The 6489-nt window shown below is 37.2% G+C and overlaps 1 pseudogene; it reads left to right on the top strand.

Moving 5' to 3' along the window:
• The first annotated feature begins 3802 nt into the window (after positions 1-3802).
• Positions 3803-5118, top strand: LOC113616782 (tubulin beta chain-like; annotated as a pseudogene).
• Positions 5119-6489: the final 1371 nt, after the last annotated feature.

The following is a 6489-nucleotide window of genomic DNA, read 5'->3' as shown; positions in this document are numbered from 1 at the left end:
CTCTCTCTCTCTCTCTCTATATATATATATATATATATATATATATATATATATATATATATATAATGGAAAGGCATTTTCTTTTAAATATAGCAATGTGTACAGGTCTATCCCAAACTCCCAATCTATCCCTCCTCTCCTCCCTTCCCCACCACCGACAGTAACCATAAGTCTGTTATTCAAGTCTGTGAGTTTTGTAAATAAGTTCATTTGTATCTTTTTTTTTTTAATATTCCACATGTAAACAATATCATGTGATATTTAGCTTTCTCTGTCTGACTTACTTCACTTAGCCTGATAATCATCAGGTCCATCCACATTGCTGCAAATGACATTATTTCATTCTTTTTAGTAGCTGAGTAATATTCCCTTGTATAGCTGTACCACATTTTCTTTATCCATTAATCTGCTGATTGCTTCCATGTCTTGGCTCTTGTAAAGAGTGCAGCAATGAACATTGAGGTGTATTTATACTTTCAAACCATGTTTGATAGGTAATGACACTTTGCTGGGTATCCTGGGTTGCAGATTTTCCTTTTTAGCAGTTTGAATATATCATTCCACTCTTTTTGACCTGCAAAGTTTATGCTGAAAAATCAGCTGATAACTTTATGGGGGTTCCTTTGTATAGAATTATTTGCTTTTCTCTTGATGCCTTTAGTATTCTCTTTTTAACATTTTGCCATTTTAATTATGATATGTCTTTGTGTGGGTTGTTTGGGTTCTTCTTCTTTGGGGACCCTGTGTGCTTCCTGTATTTGGATATCTGTTTCTTCCATCATGTTTGGGAAATTTTCAGCCATAATTTCTTCAAATACATTTTTGATCCCCTTCTCTCTCTCTTCTCCTTTTGGGACTCCTATAATGCAAATGTTGGTATGCTTCATGTTATTCCAGAAATGTCTGCATTTTTTTTTTTTTTTTCCTTTTTGCTGTTCTAATTGGGTGATTTCCTTTACTCTGTTTTCCAGAGCACGTCTATTTATCACCTAGTCTGCTATTAATGCCTTCTAGTATGTTTTTCATTTCAACTATTGTATTCTTTAGTTCTGACTGGTTCATTTTTATGCTTTCTATTTCATTTTTAAAATCCTCACTGTTTTCATCTGCTTTTTCCTCTAACTCATTTAACATTCTTATTAGCATGCGTTGAATTCTTTATCTAGTCTATTGCTTATTTGTTTCATTATTTATTTTTTCAGTTCTTTTAGTTGAGACCAGTTCCTTTGCCATTTCATTTTGCTTAACTTTCTCTGCCCCTATGAATTTAGGTGAAATGATTACCTATTAAGTCTTGAAGCAAGCACTGTTCTTATGTGGCAACATCCTACCTTTGGTGGGAGAAGTGGATTTGACATAGATACCAGTCACATCCTTCCTCAGTGTGTGTTGGCAGCTATTACTTGGTAGGGAGTGGGGCTGGAGATGAAAGGGCTAGAGCTGGAGCCAGGTGTAAGGTGGATTTCCCCTCTTCTCAGTGACCATCACCACCCTATTGGTGGCAAGGTCTGATTCCAAGTTGCTGGAGCAGAAGACATGAGGGTCAGGCTTGAGCTGGCTTTGTTCCCTTGAAGTTGTTTTTTTTCCCCCCCTCCCAGTACAAGACACTTACCCCAGTGAGAAGGAGTGCTGATGCGAGTGAGATCTATGTGGACTGTCAGCTCATGTTGGCTGCACACAGAGTTTGGAGCTGTCTTTGATGCACCAGTGAGCTGCCTGTGCAGCTGTCAGCAATTGTTCCCCTTGCTCTGCTAAGACAGAGCCTCAGGTCCCCTTTGTCCCTCACTGTCAATTACTCCCCCAGGATAAAATTGAGAGTCCTATAACAACAACAATAGCATTTTCATATAATTCCAATAGAATAATCTTTTTGAAATATTCAAAGACTTGCTGTGTACTTTAAAAATGTGTCAAGATCAAAATCCCAGTACAGCAAAATAGTATACTAAACAGAACACAACTAATAAATGATTTGAAATAAGATTATGACCTTGAAATCTATGATAGCACAGAACAATGGATAAGTATAAATTTAATTTATTCATAGAAGGAAACAAAAATAATTCTGCTTAAAAACAAATAAAACTTAAGGATTTTTAAAGAGGTAATTAAATTTTCTAGGCATGTGATGAAAATAGGCTGGAAAAAGTTTTTTAACCTTTGGAAAAATAGAAGAAGAAAGGGATGGTTTGTAAGGATTTGTTGTATGTATTAATTTTTTCCTTTTAATCACTAGAAATCAATAAACAGTTTTATTTCTTATTTGGAGTTGTTGAGATATCTAGGAAAATAATAAACTTATTTGGAGTTAAAAACACTATGAATAAAAACAAGATATGTAGAATACAATTTGACAAAGAAAATATAACTTCCTAAAAAGTAAAATAAAATTAAAAAAAAGCAATGAACCATAAAACAACATTACCAGCAGAAGCAACAATATTTTAAAAATTTAAAACCACTTAGAATTAATACCAATTTAAATTTTTACATAATAATATGTATTTAAAGAAGATTTTTCTCATGTGGGTAATATAAGACCAAGTAAAAGTCAAATCTATTTGATGTCCACAAGAGCAATGACTAAAACAAAGAAAAAAATAAAAATTGACAAGTGTAGAACAGGAATAATTTTTAATTGGTCATCATATTAATATCTGAGATATTTGAATTAAAATGTAAAAAACACTTTTTTCACAGAAAAAAGTATCATTATTTAAAATGTGCAATTACAAAAACTTTTAATTTCCTTGAAATTTGTATAAGGAAAATAAACACAGGCATATACACACCACATATACACACAGTAAAAAATGTATAGGGAGTACAAAGATAACAGAAGAAACATTTTATGTTTGTTAATGTATTTTAACCTATTCCTTCCAGCCCTTGGCATATCAAAGAGATAAAAATAAACAATATTTAATATAATTTCAATATATATTAATTTTAGTATTGTTTTGTGCTAAAATCTACACCTTGTAGAGAATAAATCATGCATGTAAGCTTCCATGAAACATTTTACAACACCTAACTATATTTTATGCCTAGAAATAACATTAAGGAATTCCAAAAATATTATCTTAATGAAATTAATTTAGAAATTAAAGTATAAATTACTTTAAAAAGCAATTAAAAAAACCCAATATTCACCTAAATTATATGGGTATTACAATATACACTCTTATATGAACCCAATTTAAGGGTCTAGTAAAATTTATGATTAATACATATTTGAAAAGTAAAGATAATGAGAAACATATCTATGAAAAAATGGTATGTAGTCAAGATATAACAATGGACAATTTCAAAACTGTGTTACTACAAAGAAAGTTTTGTTACAAATAAAGACAAAATAATAGAAAATAAGTATATTAAATGGTTAAATAGCACTATAATAATTGCAAATAAAATATTATAAGTTATAATATTTCTACTATCTCTTTCAAATATTAAAATATATATGGTGACATCAATAGCAAGAAGTTTTAAAGATAAGAACTTTTATAGACACTATTTCAAAATATATAACACATTTTAAACTGTGAAAATAATTTCAATAATAAAATATATTTCTAGAAAATGGAATTACATTTCTTATAGGTAGTAAATTGTGGTATTAGAAAGAAGGATCCTCTCTCAGAACCTTCCTGATGCCGCATTTGTATCCTGTTTCTCCAACCTCCAGGGCCCATTCAATCCTTCCAGCCTGTGACGAGCAGCAGAGAAAAACTAATTACATATCATTTTCTTGCCCCATACACACCTTGAGGCAAGCAAAAAAATAGAATAAATTTTAACAATGAGGGAAATTGTGCACATCCTGGCCCATCAGTGTGGCAACCTAATTGGTGCCAAATTCTGGGAGGTGATAAGTGATGAACATGGCATAGACCCCACCGACACATATCATGGGGATAGAGACCTGCAGTTGGACTGCATCTCCATGAACTACAATGAAGCCACAGGTGACAAATATGTTCCTCATGCCATCTTGGTGGATCTAGAACCTGGGACCATGGACTCTATTCGCTTAGGTCCTTTTGGTCAGATCTTCAGACCAGACAATTTTGTTTTTGGTCAGTCTGGGGCAGGCAACAACTGGGCCAAGGACCACTACACAGAAGGTGCCGAGCTGGTTAAGTCGTGGATGTGGTTCTGAAGGAGGCAGAGATCTGCGACTGCCTTTAGGGTTTCCAGCTGACCCACTCGCTGGAAGGGGCACAGATTCTGGAATGGTCACCTTGCTCATCAGCAAGACATGTGAAGAGTATCCCAATGGCATCATGAAGTCTTCAGTGTAGTGCCCTCAACCAAAGTGTCCGAATCTGTAGCTGAGCCCTATAATGCCACCCTCACCATCCATCAGCTGGTGGAGAACACTGATGAGACCTACTGCATCCACAACCAGGCCCTTTACAACATCTGCTTCCACACCCTCAAGCTGACCACGCCAACCTAAGGGGACCTGAACCGCCTCATCCTGACCACTAAGAGTGGTGTCACCACCTGCCTCCACTTCCTTAGCCAGCTCATTGCTGACCTCTGCAAGCTGGCAGTCAACATGGTGTCCTTCCCATGTCTTCACTTCTTCATGCCTGTTTTTTCCCCTCTAACCAGAGGTGGAAGCCAGCAGTATCAGACACTCACTGTGCCCGAGCTCACCCAGAAGATCTTCTATGCCAAGAACACAATGGCTGCCTGTGACCCCCACTATGGCTGGTACCTCACCTTGGCTCCTGTCTTCTGTGGGTGAATGTCCATGAAGGAGGTGGATGAGCAGAAGCTCAACATGCAGAACAAGAGCAGCAGCTACTTCCTGGAATCAATCCCCAGCAACGTCAAGACAGCTGTCTGCAACATCCCAATCTGTGGACTCAAGGTTGTGGTCACTTTCATTGGCAAGAGCACGGCCATACCGGAGTTGTTCAAGTTCACCTGAGTGCAGTTCTCTTCCATGTTCTGCTGGAACGCCTTCCTCCACTGTACACAGGCGAGGGCAGGGACGAGATGGATTTCACCAAGGCTGAGAGCAACATGAAAGACCTCATCTCTGAATACCACCAGTAGCAAGATGCCACAGCAGAAGAAGAGATTTTTAGTGAGGAGGCTGAATAGGAGGCCTAAGGTCAAACCCCATCACCTAAGTCTTCTCAGTCCCTTCAGACTTCTTCCTCAGTCATCCCTTTCCTCTCCCTCAGAATTTGCATTTTCTGACTCTTTTTTTTTTCTTTTTTTGGGAGGTGGGTAGAGGTTCTAGAACAGTGCCTGGCACATAATAGGCACTCAATAAATATTTGTCATTTGTTAAATATCTCCTCTCTCTTTCCACTTCTGGCAGAACCGTTTCTGCCATTCTGGGTAACCCTGTATTTCCTTCTGGTGCCCATTCCTCCCATCTGTCCAGTTAACATTTCCAACTTCGTTTTCAAGATAATTCATCAAGAAGCTGTGTCTCATCAAATCTTACGTAGAACTGTGGGCTGACAACCCAGTTAGATGACCACCAACCTAGACCTGTGTGGTAGCCCAGGGGAAAGGAAACCAAGCAACAGGTAGAAGTCCCTACAAGGAAGAGATGGTTTTTGTTTTGTTTTGTTTTTTTAACATCTTTATTGGGGTATACTTGCTTTACAATGGTGTGTTAGTTTCTGCTTTATAACAAAGTGAATCAGTTATACATATATTCCCATATCTCTTCCCTCTTGCGTCTCCCTCCCTCCCACCCTCCCTATCCCACCCCTCCAGGCTGTTACAAAGCACCGAGGCAATATCCCTATGCCATGCGGCTGCTTCCCACTAGCATTCTACCTTATGTTTTTTTAGTGTATATATGTCCATGACTTTCTCTCGTCCTTTCACAGCTCACCCTTCCCCCTCCCCATATCCTCAAGTCTGTTCTCCAGTAGGTCTGTGTCTTTATTCCTGTCTTACCCCTAGGTTCTTCATGACATTCTTTTTTCTTAAATTCCATATATATGTGTTAGCATACGGTATTTGTCTTTTTCTTTCTGACTTATTTCACTCTGTATGACAGACTCTAGGTCTATCCACCTCATTACAAATAGCTCAATTTCGTTTCTCTTTATGGCTGAGTAATATTCCATTGTATATATGTGCCACATCTTCTTTATCCATTCATTTGTCAATGGACACTTAGGTTGCTTCCATGTCCTGGCTATTGTAAACAGAGCTGCAATGAACATTTTGGTACATGACTCTTTTTGAATTTTGGTTTTCTCAGGGTATATGCCCAGTAGTGGAATTGCTGGGTCTTATGGTAGTTCTATTTGTAGTTTTTTAAGGAACCTTCATACTGTTCTCCATAGTGGCTTACAAATTCACATTCCCACCAGCAGTGCAAGAGTGTTCCCTTTTCTCCACACCCTCTCCAGCATTTATTGTTTCTAGATATTTGATGATGGCCATTCTGACTGGTGTGAGATGATATCTCATTGTAGTTTTGATTTGCATTTCTCTAATGATTAA

The sequence above is a fragment of the Aethalodelphis obliquidens genome, unplaced genomic scaffold (assembly GCF_003676395.1).
Source record: "Aethalodelphis obliquidens isolate GAN/ISIS:26980383/991018 unplaced genomic scaffold, ASM367639v1 scaffold487, whole genome shotgun sequence".
NCBI classification, from domain to species: Eukaryota; Metazoa; Chordata; class Mammalia; order Artiodactyla; family Delphinidae; genus Aethalodelphis; species Aethalodelphis obliquidens.
The sequence above is the reverse complement of the archived record's forward strand: the minus strand, read 5'-3'. Positions and strand labels throughout refer to the sequence as shown.